Source organism: Paramormyrops kingsleyae, chromosome 15 (genome assembly GCF_048594095.1).
Source record: "Paramormyrops kingsleyae isolate MSU_618 chromosome 15, PKINGS_0.4, whole genome shotgun sequence".
In the NCBI taxonomy this organism is placed as follows: Eukaryota; Metazoa; Chordata; class Actinopteri; order Osteoglossiformes; family Mormyridae; genus Paramormyrops; species Paramormyrops kingsleyae.
The window spans coordinates 6090384-6106903 of record NC_132811.1 but is presented as its reverse complement, the minus strand read 5'-3'; the positions used below and the strand labels follow the sequence as shown (position 1 = coordinate 6106903).

Genomic DNA, 16520 nt, shown 5'->3' with positions numbered 1-16520 from the left:
TGAAGGCAGGGAACGAGCGGCGTGTGTGAAGCCGGATGGAGCCGGCAAAGGAGTTGGCGACAGAGATTTACGGCAAATTAACGGCAAGCAGCTGGACGAGAGTGCAGGAAGAAAAGAGGGCAGGCAGCCCTGACAGCATGGGGAGGCGGCAAGGTGAGAACGGCACCAAATGGGGCCTGTCTTGCCTCCCTGGGCGACTCCGGCAAACGACGCCCCCCCCCCCCCCCCCCGCAAATCCGTGTGCAGTGACAAACCCAGAGGACGTCGCCACGCCTCGCCCTACAGCCCCTGCTAGCTGGGCAAGCAGGAGAGGCAGAGCACATATCATTATTTATATTATAATAACACCGCTTGTTATTATCACCCTCTTGCTTTTAACCATAAATAAAATTTCATTTATAGTCTCTTTTAAAAACCCATAAAGCATTAATATTGACTCAGGGCTGCAGGGCAGGAGTTCACCTCTCATCCACTAAGAGCATGGTCCATTTAACTTTTGTGCCATTAAAGATAATACTAATAAAAAGAAATTGCTAACACGAAATCTGCCCACCCCAGCCCACTCCAAGCCCCACTCAACGCCTCATCAATATATATGCACATCCCCCTGGATGGAGATTTATTCCGTTTCCTCGTACTGCCAAGTGCATTTCTTTTTTTGTGAGGCGGGCAAGTTTTGGCTAATTGCGACGCAAGTAGCACCAGTGCCTTCCCAGTAGGACCCAAGTGCTGCCCAAACGCACCCCCCCCCCCCCCCCCCCCCGTGTGTGCGCTCCCCTCTCCCCTCTCCCTAGGTGTCACGCTATTACGGGGATGCAGCGTTAATAAAAGATTGTAGAAGGAACTGACAACGCATGGTTGATCTAATGAGATCCCTAACTGTTCCAGCCATCTGCTAACAAGAAGCCATGACATTATCTAAGCTAGAGTTTGTGCCTTTTCATTCAATATAAATACAAACTTAAACACGGGTATATTGATGCAGTGATCTTTGTTCAACGAAATACTTCTTATCAAAGACATTCATTCCAAGTTAGATAAAACACCAGTTATTGTTCACTGTCATCCGAATGGGTCTTGAGAGCCGATTTTAAAAAATCACAATAGCAATAGATCTGCAAAACATACTAGAATGAGAATGCTAGGTGATCAATATGATGGAACTTCAGCTATACAGAATATTTAACTGTGGACATCTCAGGGAAAGCTTCATGAATGAGCCACTGCAGTGTAAACTGTCTTAAATTGTTACTGCTTCTAATTTTCAATCAGCATTTTTTTTCAGAATTACATATTGGGCAAAATATGTATAGTTATGACTTTTTTCAGTGATGTTTTAGTGGCATCTGGACTTGACTTCGAAGAAAGTAGGATTCTACAATAGCAGGTATGGTTAAGCCTATTACCTGGACGTTTATAAATAATTCAGGGAAGGAATTAATGTTACACTTCTAATTAATTAGACCATATGAAGAAGGCTGAGGGAGGTTTCACACGATGACAAATGTCATCAGAAAGGAAAAAAACTAAAGTGTCTCCGAACGGAGATTATCCTTGAAAAAGCAACAATAAACTGGAACTGATCTTATCACAAATTGTATCCCTCACAAAGATCTCTCGCATGGGCCCCCGTCTTCAGCCGAGCTGGCAGACAGACCCGCGTGTCGCACGCGATTTACAGCAGGTATTTAGCTAAATCCGTTCCAGTAAGATGCAAGAACGGAAGCCTGGCTGGGACACACACACCGGTCGCGTCTGCAATCCCCCCCACGAGCTGAGACGTGTTGAGATCAAGACTGGTAAGACTAAGACTGAGACTAAGAGCTACGGTCTGATTGACTAACTACTGCTAGAGTAAAAAAAAAAATCCAGCTGCCTGTTTGTTATCGGGCTTCCGAAGGTGAAACGTCCTTCAGGGGGGATAAACGCTATCTGACTGCCGCTGTCACCCAGGCTACGGGGATTCGGTCCTTGGGGAGGTCCACCTTAGCTTCCCCATGAATCATTTCAGGCCGAGTCGCTGTAATGCCGCATCAGTGCCGATGATGCCCATTTACAATGAAAATGCACGGCAGGACGGCAGACAGGCTTAACACGGGAGCGCGCATTAACGCGCGCTTTCGTCGCCGACGCGCCGGTCACCGTCGGCGAGCAAATTGAAAAGCGCGGTATCCATCAGAGAGCAGGCTTAGGCCGCTCTCCTAACACGCTTAAATTGCAGTAATCTCCGATGCAGATCACATCTGCGGTTAATTGGAGGATTTGCCGGAGGATCTGAGCGCGGCTTCACTCTGCTCCTGCGCCCGTGTTTATTTTCGGAAAGCGCCGCCTTTAACCGTTTGCCGACCGAGGCCCAGGCGAAGATTTGGGGGGGGGGAGACGCTGACGGCGGGCAGACATCGTTCGCTAGAGCCGCGTAATAAAACATAATCGCTCCCTTTTTGGGTCACAGGTGCTCGCTCGGCGTGAGCGGTGTCGGCGCCGCGGCAATGCCCGTGGACAGCGCCACGCGCTCGGAAATAGGCGGTTCCTTCGGGAAGCGCGCCGGCGCGGGGGAAATGGGCTTCCTGCGCGCGGCCGAGCGCGAGTCGAACGAGCCGCTCGTAAACACGCATACGCACGTACACACACACACACACACACGAGCCACCCCCGCGCTGTCACGGTGACGGCAGGAGGAGAGAGTGCTGGTAGGTACGGGGGGGGGGGGGGGGCGTAGGGGAGAGGTGTTAAGAGTGCAGGGAGTGGCAAGCGATTATCTGTTTTTTTCCCATTACCCCGCTGTATACATGCGCCTCATTTACATTCATGGTTATCCAGATAATGAAGCTTTCAATCCGGGGGATCCTGCGGTGAGAACAATGAACCCAATTACCTCCCGCCGCCCGCGAGATGGGATGGCAGACTCCGAGACAGATGGGAGAGGCCGCGGTCGGCCGGCGATCCAATCACATTCATCTCGCGCACCCCCCCACCCCCCCTCGTTTTCCCCGTCCTCGTGAGCGTCGCTACTTATCAACAGGCTGGAGCCGAAGTGCTGGGAGCATTACATCAAACCTACCCCCCCCCCCCAACACACCGCCACGACCCTACCCCCCCAACCTCTAGCCCTCACTATTTCTTGCAGCAGTGTGAGGTAAAGGTTCCCCGGAGCCCCCTCTGTCTCTCCCGCACGCTCAAGGTTCTCTTTCGCTTCAAGCGCTAGAAGGAGGAACTGTAACTCTTAAATGGAAAGGAAACTTTCATTGCTTTTAAGATCAGCATGTTGTTGGGTCTTTGTACAAAAACCCCCGGAAATAGTGAAAAAAAACAGTGCAAACAGTTTATCAGAATATTACTGCTTATCCTTCCATCCATCCTCAACCGCCCCCCGTCCCACCCCTCGAGGCTGCATTTCTTTTGCAAATCTTGTGTAAAAAAGAAACAGACAAAACGTCTGGACAGTATGTCTACTGCATTAAATTTATGAGTACATTTATCCTGCACTAAATATATATTAAGTCATGTGAATCCCCTTATAATAACTTTGCCTGCATACACATGGCCGAGAGATACTGTTAAAATAAAAAAAAGCTTGCGGCTGCAATGGGATTTGAAAGCACAAGGGTAAGAGACGGCTCCCCCTAAATAGGAGGCTGTGGAACACAAATAATCCATCTACCCATCCGTCTTCTAATCGCTTATCAGGGTTACAGCGGGGCCCGCAGCCCAGAACGCTAATAATGCTCCGTGTTAATCAAAAGGTTAATCAAATCACTTTCGGAGATGACCGATGGTATGTGCACACGGAGAGGAGCCTAACCTGGCGTGTGTTAAACTCCTTCGCGAAGGTTTTAGTTAAGATTTTTCCTTAAATGTACTGCCCCAGGAGCAAGAAGCAAAGTCAAAACGCAGATTGCTGCGTGATCGTGTTCAGTGTCGGGCGTAAACATTGCTTTTCACTGACATGCTATGATCGATAAACAGTGGGAGAGCTTTTTAAAAAGCGAAATCGCGGGGACAGGTTATCTGACTGGAATGCATTCCTCTGCACGTTAAAGTCATCTTTGCTGTAAAAGCGCAGGGCATAACTGACGCGTTTAGGCAGCAATATAGTTTACTGAGGGTCCGTCCAAGTTCACTTTTTTTCCTGCTAGGAGGGAGTCAGAGATCAGTTTTCCATTGGATGACTAAAGTGTGGCTGCTTTCATTTAGATACATGACATCAATAACTTTTACTGTTGCTACCAAGGGCTGGCTTTACATGAGGTGTGAGGTTTTTTAGAGCTCGCGGGGTCATCTCTACAGGTATATGTGCCTTGTCACCAAAGATAATGGCTCAAAGTGTTGAGTAAAGTGAAAGTGCCACTTAACACCCGGTGTGGTAACGATCGGGGAGGAAAACGGCAGTCCAATCAGTTTTGTAATGTAAGCACGCATAATGGCAAAAAGATCGTACTTTCCCAAATAAAATTAATTGTAGCGTAATATAAGCACAATTTGCTGCAGATATCAATGCGTCAGTGTTGTATTTTATTAAAATGGCAACGTAAATTTCGACTGTAAAAAAATGCAATATATAAAACCACGACTGCTAGACAGAAGTGAAATTTAGAAGAGATATTAAGACGGTTGAAACTTAATGCTTAATATTACAAATAGAAATTCTTTCACGTTAATAAAAAAAAATAGGGTAACAGCAGCAGTTCCTGTATCTATAAGGAAATGTTTTAAATGATATGCCAGATAGTTTCCCGAAAGAGATTAGCCGGCCTTGTTTATCTCAAATAGCTAGTAAAATAAATCGGGCGATTTTTGTGCTAGATAGGAGCGCGTCGTACGCATTAACAATGGAAGAGGCCGGGCTGCCACTACACGGACAGAGCAGCGCGTCGCAGCAGAGGTGAGAATCTCCGCGCCGGAGTTAATTGCTCACAACTTCCTCCACCCGAGGAAACGCCGGGAGGTGAGTGTCGATCGCTTCCAGGCGAACGGCGCGCACTTAGCGTAACAAAGACGGCGGCCGTCGGGGTGCTGTGGGCGTTCTGACTTTCAGCTTTTGCCGTTTATCGTCTTACATTTTTCAGTGCAAAAAAAACCCTTAATGATTTTTTTTCTCTCTCTCTCTATGGCAACTGTGGTGTGAGGATGCGGCGTCTTACTGGGTAGTGCTAAGAGTCGTTTACTTATAAAGATTATGTGTTGCATTGGCCTCAAATTCAATGCAGAAACGTGTTTTTTTAAGGGAAAATAACTAGAGGGTTAATGTATGATAAAAAATGAATGTACCATTGAATGAATTCCAGTGTTTTATGCTTGTATGACTTAAATACGCCCAATACCCATATTTCTTTACAATCATCTTCCATAATTTTCAGCCCGTGATCAATATTATAATTGACTTCTGGATGGACGCTGCTGTTTTGAGGATAAGCAGCAGACTTTCGGACACTATCCGTATCTTAATTCCCAAACCTCTTTCTTTGCAAAAGTCAGCCCTTGTATAAATAAAATGGAAAAGATTATTTATCTTTTTTTTGGCCCTGAAATCCAAAGAACAAAAAAGGAACCTGCAGCAGTTATTACAGCTCGCCGATGACCTTTAGCGCCAATTTCGCCACTTGTTCTGTGGCGATTACAAGGCGGCGGCTCCCGAAATCATCTCAGCTTTGACCTGCTGTGATTTGTGCTTCCTGAGAAGTGGTGGAATCATATTCCTGACAAAACAGTGTGTTTAGCATTTTCTAGACTGTATTTCTGCCAGGGGGCGGCACTGTGGCTCGGCGGGCAGCCCTCGTGCCTCACACCTCCTGGGGCTGTGGGGCTTGAAGTCCACCCCCACTCAGTGTCTGCAGTCTGCACGCTCTCCCCCCGTGTTGCACGCCTTTCCGCCGGCTACTAAGGTTCTTCCCGCAGCCCAAAGACATGAAGTTTTGGCTAATTGGTGCCTGTAAATTACCCCCGGTGTGTGAGTGTGTGCATGTGCCCTGTGATGGGCCACCTTCCCGTTCAGAGTGCACACCATGCTGCCTGGGAGAGGATCCAGGCTCCCCCACAACCCTGAGCAGGATGGATAGTATCTATTCCTAAGGCTCTAAGTACAGTGTCCTCCTGTAATGTTCTGGATTCAGTGTAAGCAGCCTTTGTCATCTTCTGCTGGAAATGTTGAGACACAGTCCAGCTCCCTATGACCTCCAAGGTCTTGCATTATTATTACCCAGACTCTCTATAGGGGTGGTCTGGTGGCTGAGTGATGTTGTCTCTTCAGAGCTCTAGAGTAGGTTTCCATCTGCCCCCTGCACTGCCCTTGAGGAGTCTTTACTAGCTGTCTTAACCTGGGATTTCCCTGTGCCCGTGTGTGAGTGTCCTGCAATGGAGACATGTCTTCCCCAGGTGGTACCCCACCTTATGCTCTGCAGAATGGCTCCCAGTAACCACCAGTGACTGAGTAATACTGTAGCGAGCATTATAGAGCGTACTGGAGAATAATGAAGAATGCTGTAGAGTATTGCAGAGAGTACTGTGGAGTATTGTACAGAATACTGTAAAGTACTGCAGAGAGTGCTGTGGAGTATTATTGCAAATAATACTCCACAGTTTTGTAGAGTTTTGTAGCAAACTAAGTAGGCTTGCTATGAGTAATATGGTCACAGAAGCTGGCATCTACTTTCAGTATTGAGGGCTGGGGTTGGACACTTTATATAAAGTTCAGGAGACATATTATTTGTCATTCATGTGGGTAATACTATAATGAACCTGCTTTGTTTAGTTCTATCCATCCTTCTCTTCTTGCCTTGTAGCAGAGCCGTCTTTTATTAGGATACAGGTATGTTTCCCTGCCGATGAGTGTAGACCGGAGCACAAAGTGAATGCAGGGAAAAAATAAGCCCAAACAGCAGTTTGCTGGCACCTCTATGTGCCAGGAGAAGCTGTGCAGAGCCGACACCAGCCAAAGGATTAATGATCCCGGGGGAGGCTAAGGTAAGCCCACGGCTCCGGCCTGACATCTTTGTACTTGTAAGAGCACACAAATTAGCCGGGCGACGCGGCGAGTAATGGCCGGGCAGCCCACGTCAGGCCCGTTTAACAATGTGGGTGAGGAGGGAAGCGGGGGGAGCTGCTGGCTGGCTACTGTCACCTGAGGATGTGCTCTCGGCGTACCTGCAGCCACCGTGTCACCCCATGTTATTTAAACTGTGCACCAAAAATACAACCCATCCGCTCGCTAATGTGCTTTACATCCTGTGCTGCACCCTGCGTTTGCCAGAAAAAAAAAAACACGCCTGCTTATGAGCCCCCGAATGCCAGCGCGGGCGGATTATTAAAAAGTTCATGCAGAACGACGCTATTACAATTATTCCGTCGATCCATGGCTTTTCCATAAGCGCTTATCCCCGGAAGCACAGGGCACGAAGCAGGGATACCCCGGATGCCGTGCCTGATACAGCGCGTTATGGTTTTATTTTTGTTTTTCTATAAAAAAAACTTTTTTCCCATGGCATTGTGCTGACGACACTGATGCACTGCTCATTATCTGACTTCCTCTGTATGAGGTCATTGTTCTTCCTCTCCATCTGTCCGTCCATGCATCCACCCAACCATCCATTCATCCATCCATCCATGCATCCGTACCTCCATGCATCCATCCAACCATCCTTCGTCCATCTTGCAGCAACTTATCTGCTACAGGGTTACAGGAATTGGTAAAAAAATATATATATATACCAAAACAAAATCTGAATTATAAACTGCACAACTGATACTGAAAAAAAATTCCAGTTACTGAATTTTCCAGAAGAATTCCCCATTACATATATGAATATATCTATATTTCATAATCTCCCATCAAATGGGGAAACCAGGAAGCAGCACCTCCACACAGGATGCCACCGACAGTATGGTGCCCGGTGGCATGTCGCCTAAGAATGGCTCTTCCTAGGGTTAAGTCCGGTGGAAAAAAAGCGACATCGAGGATGGCAAGAGGACCGGCGGCTGTCAGGCGCTGACGCCTGGCCCAGAACAGCGCCTCTCACTAATGACCGCGAGATCTGAATTCCCTCACTCCCGCGGGGAAACAGCTGCTGCCTCGGGCAGCATCTCACGCGGCTTTGAAGGGTCGCGGAGCTGGCGGCGCTCCTATCCAGCAGAAGCGCAGGCGTGTTGCGCCAGCATGGCGGCTAAGCCCACTGAAACCCCCATCCAGCCAATTTACTCATCCAACATGCCAAGTTGCCCCTAATAGAGACACAGGGGATGGCCTGCTGTGAGGTCCTCCCAAAGACAGGGGGCGAAATAGGCAGGATGAGACGGCCAACTCCACATGTATCTTTTCTGTAGAGGAAAAAAAAGGAGTCAGTTTGATTCTCCTCAAACCAATTTTGTCAAATGACAAAAAGCCTCCCTGATATTTCCCTCGCAGACTAACACATAGCCCCTGGTAAGGCTTACCCTTTACAATGTGATATGCAGTCACAACAACGTGCAGGGGGGGGGGGGGGGTGCAGATTGCCAGGCAGCGTGCTGAACTTCCATTGTGGCCGCGGTTAATAATTCCCGCCACGTCCCCTGATAACTAGAGCGCCCGAAATAAAGCTTCAGCCTGCCGTGCCCCCGCTTTGAAAAGGGCCAGCGGTGGCAAGCCTTCGGTTGACGCCATTATTTAAAGGCGTGTGACCAGCTGCCATCTGACGCGTCCTTAAACACACAACACAAGCCTTCCTCATAAGACGCCGTTCCCATAGCGCCTCACACTGATTAATATGTTTACACTGCACCTTCACACAGCTGCGTGTTTATGGCAGGAGTGTCCCAAAGTCTCTTATTCTCATATTTACTTAGCATATTTACTTTCCCCGTCAAACGTGGGCTGACAGTGGATTTTTTTTCCTGAGCCCCCCCTCCCCCCCACTCTTGACTTATCTCCTCATCAACAGTCACAGAAAACATGGTGCTAAATCAATATTAGCACTAATAATGTAGCCTATATTCTGATTGCGGCCATTAGAGCCTGCGCCTGAAGCATGCGGGGTGCGGCGTGAGGGCAGTGCGGAACTCCTCTTCAGCAGGAGCGCCAGAAGCTGGTTTCGGGCCCCTGCGAGGAGGCATACGTCCGCTGCCGTTTGAGGGCCCCCCCCCCCCCCCCCGGCACCGACGTCGCACTCGTCTCCGGCGTTTTCTGTATGATTTACGGCCCCTTTCGTCATGTTTTACATACGGCACGAAATTTACAGCACGGCGATGTCAGAAAGATGATTATTGTTAATTCCATGAATATGGTGAAAGGATGGAAGACGGGAGCAGCAGCCGCGATGGGGACCGCAAGCATCTGCACAGCTGTCGTATTCACGTGGGGGCAATTTCCAAGCCAGTGGAGACGTGAGACGAGAAGCACCGGTGATGCGATATCAGGCAAGCGCTGTGGTGTTTAAGGCTGGTTTGGAGAACTCCCTCAGATGTACGTGAAAGGGTAAAAAGATGGCAACATCTCGGTGTCTGATCGCGGGATACAAAAGCGTTTGTGTCCTGAGCTCATAAAGGGAACAGAGGACCTTTCTGCAGAATGGATGACGCTTTCACTCAGTTGACAATCATTTAAAATTGGCCAGTCATTGTTAGTATGCCAATTTTGTTTGTTTTTCAAAGACTAAGAATGACATTTGTATGTCATATGTTGCCATTAATGAAATAAACATTGTGCAGAGGATGAATTCCTGATTTTCAAACGTTTAAATGGTATAATAATTATGGATGGAAAGAAGCGAGGTTTTAAAATGAAATCCACAGTGCCATCACTGGCTGGCCTACAGATGCGAGACCTACAGGCCCCATGGGAAACAGCTTAAACCAGTCTTTGATAGGGCAGAACATTCCTACCCACAGTAACAGGCAGTGTGCATGTTTTTTAATATAATGAATAAATAAATTACATAATAAATAAAATGAAATATTTGTTTTTGCACTGTTTTTATTGGTTGAGACCAAGGTAGCCTTTGTGGTGCTGATGCTCGTTCATTCTAAACCATATTTATGGCCTTTACCGGTCATCACAATGTACTTCTGTCCATCTTTACAGTGCTGCTTGGGTCTCTTTATGAGTTTTTCAACTGATTGTGGTGTTTGATTAAAACGTAACATGAAAAGGACACCTAACAATTTATCAAGTGATTCCTAGATGGTATCATATTGTGCAATAATATCGCATAATATGTAATATTAGTCTGGAAGCTCTTAAATGTTGTCTGTAAGAAGGAACTATATAATCAAACATCCATTATATGCCAAGCATATAAAGGATAATTTGCACAACAGATGAGACTCAGTCTCTGTTATCTGATTAAACTGCAGTCAAGAAGCTATTATATGGTAGTGATGTTTAGCCATTCTAAGGGAGTTGGGCCATATGGTGAATAGCAATGAAAGCCAAACCAATGAGAGTACCAAAAAAACAGTAATGTATTGAATTTAGAAATAGACAGGACCTGTTGTGTTATGTGGTTCCATTGATTAGGCACCAAGAAATTGTGTGCTGAAGAATGACATTCGGTATTTCAGAATTTCATTCGAAATTTCAGAATTTCATTTGGAACCGCAGACACATGATTTAAATTTTTCTGTTGAATACCTATCTTTCAGACTGTTCTGTTGTAATCCCTATGCATCCCCTAAAAAGGCTTATTTTAGTAATACTGCTTTGTGTAACGCTGCGGTCTCTCATAAGCATTGCTGTTTATTTGGAATCATGGTGCAGCACTGTGAGGCTGGCACGCCCCAGCTCGACACAAGGCCTGCACGCGTGCCAGCTTGGCGCCATTTCACAATGGAGAATTGGCCAGTTATGAGACTGGCACTCTGATCCAGTTGGTCACACTCGAACCTGCTGGGACCTCCTGCTTAAAAAACACGTCAGCAGGCTGGTAGAGTCACTCCAGACTGCTCGGCACATCTGCCCTCCGTGTGGTTCCGCTCTGCCTCGTCTGGCCAGGGTTCCTGGCCAAGGAGGGGCTCGGAACCTTACACTCTGCTGCCTTTTGGATTCACTGATTTGGTCTCACCCAACGAACAAGCCATGCATTCACAAACCTGCATAAACCAACCAGACGGTGATATTTCATGATATTCAAAATAGCTAAGCACTCACCTCGGTTCTGGGTTATGATTAATGTGCAGTGCATGGAAATAAATATGTTCGCGGCATCATCATCTCTCTTTCCAACTCATACACACGAGGCGTATATGGGACATTATCCTGATGTGCTTATTATGTAACAGTCTAATGTGTGCTCCGTAAACTTAAAAGGTCATCGGGAGGGCTGATGATGTATAAATGGGTAAAAGGCAGGTCATACAGATGGAAGTGGTCTTACGGTGATAGCACAACTCTTTCCCACAGCTACGTTTACCCTTTCACAGCACTGGAGCGTGGAAGAGTGCACTAGAGAGTGAAACACAGTGCTATTGTCAGGCTAGCGCTAACTGCGGCATGTTTATGATACTCTGGTGTGCAAAGCACACATGTTCTGTGGCTAAACTGTTATGACTCCTCATTCTACCCTTGGGTAATAAAAATCGCCATGGCTCCATGTCTGCTAAATGTCTAGGAAATATGGGTAGCCAGTGTGTATTTTGTGCCATAGTGTTGTTCCCTGTAAACAGGCATTTGGTGTTAATTTCGTAGAGCGCCGGCTGAACATTAAATACAGCAGTTAGCAGGTTGGAAACAGGTTTCTAAGAGCATGTGAGCTTGTGATATGAGAAAGTCGATAATGCATGAAACCAGGAGACACACAGACCGTTTAACCGCGAACACAATCATGTGTCCCGTGAGCCGGACACTTCTTTGTTTACTCGCATTTTTCTACAGACTCAGAAACACACAGGAAATCTAATTTCCTTGCAATGCAATCCATCCCATCAGATGAATTATTTAAATTACGCGCAGTGGAAGCTCGCAAGCAGTGGGAACAGCGAGACGCCCGGGAAAGCAGCGGTGTGGGCTTTAGAATGAAGCATGTTCCAGGTCGAGCGGGGTCGAGTTACAGGGCTTTCCCAAGTACTGGAGAACATCTCCGCTAACAACTCCAAGGTCCAATAGTACTCCCTGCCACGCTCCGTCAACATCCGACAGTAACACTATACAGCTGGACCGCTGACATTACACTGGCCTGGAAAAATCTCTAATGGTCCGAGACTCCTGCACTGCGCGTGGCCCCTACTTAACATTCTGAATCAATGGCATCCCAGATCCTGAGATATTACCACTAGCGGAGAAGCTCGCCGCTCCTAAATTTACCCCTCCCCGAAGCACGTTCTGCCTCTCCCTTATTCCCTCGCAACATTAACGGCAGGCAGATGTCCATGAGCGCGTCCAGGTTTTATGCTCACATTACTGCTTCTCAGAGAGTCTTTTTTCTTAAACTCTCAGGTGATTTTTATAAAGCGCAGCATTGATCACAATATGTCCAAAGCCCACGTCACAGGCTGCTCGCCCATATTTTATTATCGATGTGTCAGGTCGTTCATTAGCTAAAACCCTAGAGACAGCTGCAGAAGTCTTTTGGCCCATTACTGATCATTTAAAAACTTAGGCTCAAAGACTTCTCACTGACCAAAATTGACACTTTTTATAAGAAAAACAATGAAAAAAGCGGTAAAATAATTGATTTTTTTTTAGCATAACTGGGAATGTACTGTATCAGTGTGCTGTATAGATACTGTATCTGAACGGTTACATAAATCCATCCATCTTCTACTCTGCTTAGCTGGCAAAGTGTCCCAACCTACATAGAGAGAATATATATACAGTACCAGTCAGAAGTTTGGACACCCCTGCTTGTAATACATTTCCCTCTATTTTAGCTGTGTTATTCACCTTATAAGCCCCCTTATAGCTTATAGGAACCTTGGATGTTAGCATTATGGCCCCAGGCAATGAAATAATACATATCAAATGTTGCAACGACCAAGAGGACTGTTCAGGATCTCGAAATTTTCTCATATTTTAGTCTATTCAAAATAGCCCCCCTTTGCTTCAATGACAGCATTGCAGACTATTGGAATTCTTTCAGCCAGCTTCCATTTGTAGCCACCTGGAACGTTTCTCCAACAGTCCTGAAGGAGTTTCCTGAAGTTCTGGGCAAAAGTTGGCTACCTTGCTCTTACTCTTCGAAGCAACTCATGCCAAATCAAATCTGTAGGGTTTAGGTCGGGGGATTGTGGGGGTTGGGTTGTCTGTTGCAGCACTCCTCTTTCCTTGTTCACAGGATAATAGTACTTACTATTAATTATTAATTAATAACAGTACTTACATAACCTCAAAATGTGCTTAGGGTCATTATCTTGTTGAAAAACAAATGATTTTCAGTAGGCGTGTCCAGACTTTTGACTGGTCCTATAAATACACACAGAGACATACAGTATATGTATGGGCTGTCAAAGTTAACACGTTAACGTCTTCTGTCTCTCTTCTTGGCTCCCTATTGGTGCTGGCTTGTGGCTCCATCAATGAACAGGAACACATCTCCATCAAAAGGCTCCTCAAGACCTATATCCCGCCTCATCTCCTTCAGTCAGCAAACCAACATTTCTCAGAGCTCCCGGCAGCACATGAGAAGTGTCACTACAGACAGTTCTCTTGTGTGGTCCCAGAATGGTAGTATGAACTGCTGAACCACATCCGGTCAACTGACTCCCTCTCCACCTTCAAGAAGCACCTGAAGACCCTTCTGTTCCATGAATTCCTCTAAATCCCGATGCCTCCAACATTCCCTGAATGTTCATATGTTGCATTTCTGGTTCTTGAATAGTCTTATGAGGTTCCTGGTTTGACAGAAGTACATCCTGCTCTTATCCTGCTTACACTCATACCTGAGCTTTCGTTGGATGCACTATTACCTAGTTGACTGCATGACTGCACATTTGCGTGACTTGTATGTAACTTTGGATAAAATATGTAAACGTAACGTGTTACTGTCAATTGTAAAGTCACAATGCATTACTATATGTTTGATTGCGTTTACTGGACACGTTAATTTTGAGACCCCGATGAGAAAATAATATGAGTGACTTTTTTTAGTAGAGACCTAGAGTATTCCTTCCAGGTTGTAAACAATGTGAGAACTTTGGTTGTGATGTTGCATAGCATCCCAGAATTCACAGCTAAAAACAATTTTTGAATTAACATTCCATTAGTGTCTCACGGGGAAGCTGAAGGAGGGGAGAGGCATGGAAACATCGTTACTTGGTTCATTTCATTTTTAAAAATGACCAGACTGCTCAGAGGTTAAAAATATCATAATTTGCAACAGTTGTTTTATTTTATTGAAGGCTAAAACTTAAAATGAGGACCTTGCCAGTTACTAACGCATCTTCAGTGGTTGTAAGGCATCTGCTTTTAGAGCCATTCGCCAAAAAGATTTTAGATTGAGATGTTTTTGTTCCTAAACATTCACATTCTGTTTTGAGAGCAATGTCAAAAACTGAGGAAAAAAAGAGTCTGTTGGTGGACAAAGTGGAGTGAATTGCTTTTATGTCTTAGCAGTTTTATTTGACCCATGCGACACTAATATGGGAATAATCTATTCCTGTCTTTATTTTGAGACTTGTGTTTGGAATACATAAATTTCTACGCTGAATACCCAGACTATAAAATCTATCGTGATTTAAAACTTAATCGTCTGACAGCTATTTCCTTTAAGCTTAGGATACACTGGGTTATCATTGGATGGCTCTTAGCCTGTAATGTGAATGTGTTTTCTGGTGAACTCGGTCCCCTTTATGTTACGGCAGAGGTTCTGAGTCTGCCAAATGATAGCCATCCTGAGCTGACGCTCTGCATTAACGTTGGCAGGACAGCCTGGGGAAACAGTAACATTTCACCACGTTCAGTGTCTGGCACCCCAGCACAGAATAACCACGGTGTAAAAGGAAGAGCGCGCTCTGGCCTCTTAATTAACTCCTGTTTGGCAACAGGATGTGTTCCTGACAACTTTAATCCATCAGTTATTAAGGCCTTATTTTAAAGGGCCAACACGGCCCAAACGCCATTAATTACAGACCCCTTTCATCTGCAATTTTCCTCAAAGATTCTTGGGGAAAAAAATGTGGCTCAACAACTGATTTTTTTCAGCCCAATTAACATTCATAAAATATCCCAATCTGTCTTTCTTCCTGCTCACAGCGCTGAAGAGGACCTTGTTAATGTAATGAATGGTATTTCGCTGTTTATCCTTTGAGCTCTTGTCCAGTTTCTATTTTGCCATTCAGGGCATCGGCGATATTCTGCTTTCAAAAGCAAATCAAAGAGCACGGTTTCTGCGGAGCCCCATTGTGCTTCACCATGGATGCGGTTCCTTTTAGACCTTTAATAATGACTAATGCCTGAATAATAACTATTGCTGTTAATGAAGGTGCAAATTTGTTAAAGGTGATGATGTCAAACACATACGACAAACAATACATTTCTGCGAAACGATAAACCACAATTATGCTGTAATGACATAAAGCAGCCAATAAAAACATATTTCTCTCTTTATATTGTTATAGACTAGATATAAATATTTAAACCTTAATTTAATAGTATACTAGGATTTACTAGGATTAATTGTTAAAAAAAGGCTTCCTAGCTTCCGTTTCATTCTCGGCAGTTTTGATTACTCGTTTGTTACTTGATTTTTCTTATTTGTATTGTTATTTCATTTCGTCAGTGACGTGCTTGGAAGATACCATGGCGCTTGATACAGCGGGGTGTCTGCTATAGGTAGCAACATTGATATCCCCCCCACTCAGTTACCAGTGGACCAAACCAGCCCAGGTATCCGTAAGGGAGGGTTGAAGGTTAGTCAGGCAAATATTTAATGTAAATAACACTGTGTGAGAAATATCAAACTCTGATGTCTTTATGTCGTTATAAATTTGATTCATTTAGGATGAATAGCATTTAGTTAAAAAGATTTATTTTTATTTTTTTTGAAATGATGACATTTGGGATGTAATTTGTACCTGAATAACCTGATACTGTAATACTATAATGGATTTTTAAATGGTTATTTTGTTTATGTTTATTTGAAATGGTTCAGCAGGGATTGTTTGTTCCTCAGTACTGGCATTTTAGCTTTTCAGAAATGGAAAATACGGACACTCTGTGTACTTTTATGCTTGCAATACAGATACAAAATAGGTTGTCAGAAAATTAAGCTGGACTAATAAATATGGTAATAACTCGGGAAATATTCCCAAAACTGACTTTTTCCTTGCTTAAAATACATAATGCATCTTAAAAATAATGCAAAATTGTTGTGCGTTTCTGTCACTTATGGACAATTGTTGTGCATCATTATTAGGCTCCACAAACTCCATTATAAATCCCCTGGGGCCTGATAAACCCGCGGTGACCAGAATCATAAGGAGAATTAATGATGTCAACATAACCATCCAGCAGCTATTCCTGAGCTTCAGACAGAGGTTTTCGGGTCCTCAACCCGCCCTGCTTATGTAGCCATAAACAGTATCACCGCAAGGCACAGATATATGTTTAACCTCTTTAT

General features: G+C 45.1%; 1 protein-coding gene and 1 long non-coding RNA gene across 12 annotated transcripts in view; one reads left to right on the top strand and one right to left on the bottom strand.

Moving 5' to 3' along the window:
• The window catches only part of celf5a (cugbp, Elav-like family member 5a), a 142061-nt gene that overhangs the window by 43091 nt on the left and 82450 nt on the right, over positions 1-16520 (bottom strand). The gene's annotated exons all lie outside the window — the stretch shown is intronic.
• LOC111860183 (uncharacterized) lies at positions 1693-16155 on the top strand. Its single transcript, XR_002841978.2, has 3 exons — positions 1693-1799; positions 6780-6960; positions 13488-16155. It is a non-coding gene; the product is annotated as an uncharacterized lncRNA (long non-coding RNA).